The sequence below is a fragment of the Acyrthosiphon pisum genome, unplaced genomic scaffold (assembly GCF_005508785.2).
Source record: "Acyrthosiphon pisum isolate AL4f unplaced genomic scaffold, pea_aphid_22Mar2018_4r6ur Scaffold_21878;HRSCAF=25160, whole genome shotgun sequence".
In the NCBI taxonomy this organism is placed as follows: domain Eukaryota; kingdom Metazoa; phylum Arthropoda; class Insecta; order Hemiptera; family Aphididae; genus Acyrthosiphon; species Acyrthosiphon pisum.
In genome coordinates, this window is record NW_021771390.1 from 56,467 (window position 1) to 57,455 (window position 989).

A 989-nucleotide genomic window follows, 5' to 3' on the forward strand; every position below is an offset into this window, starting at 1 on the left:
AATGCTAATATAAACATTCAGTAAAATTTTCATGTATCTGTAGTCATTCGTTTTTGAATTACAATAAAATAAGGAAATTGCTACATGAGAAATCGAGTGAATATCCAATGTTGTAAAAATTTGAATTTCAAACGCTCATAAAAATTCAATTTGACTTTCTTATTGACATTTTTTTTTTTGATAAAGGTAGATAATCTTATAAGGAATCTTGTATTACATTTTAAAATCTTAGATTTAAAAAGAAAAATTTTTATGAATTTCTAACTCGAAATAATTTGCAAATTTTCGTGATTTTTCCATATTTTGTCAATTTTTGAACTTTAAATGCTTATAAAAAAAAATTGTGACTAAGGATTTTTAATATTTTTCATATGCTTTCGAAACAATATACTAAGAGTCTTTTATTAAATTTTCAAGCTTTTTTAATCAACAAATAAAATTTTATTGATATTTTTAGAAAAAAAACTAAAAAAAAATGAAAACTGACAATGTCCGTAAAGAGCTCAAAATAAGTCAAAATATTTTGAAAATGTTATGGTGTATAGAAAATGCTAATATAAACATTCAGTCAAAATTTCATGCATCCACGGTCATTTTTTTTAAAGTTACACCAAAAACCAAAATCGATTTTCTCGAAAACAGATTTTGCGTAAAAATTCCCGTTTTTCCTTAATTTTTCTATTGTTTTTCCCGGCGCTTTTGAAAACTACTGGGAAATTTAAATTTTGACCTCCCCAATGCACCAACGATATTCACTTTCTGATCGAACAAGATACTGAAGTTGAAAATCGTAGCATTATTTCGACTACTTATCGTGTACACAGACACAAAAAAAATAAAAATAAAAAAATAAAAAAACACACATCATTGTAAAATCAATACATTCATCGTTCCACTCAGAATCTAAAAATGTTAGTATTTAAAAAATATGGGTTTTCTTTAAAGTAGATGTTAACATTTCAAAATACCATTTACCCCTTCTTGTAGGA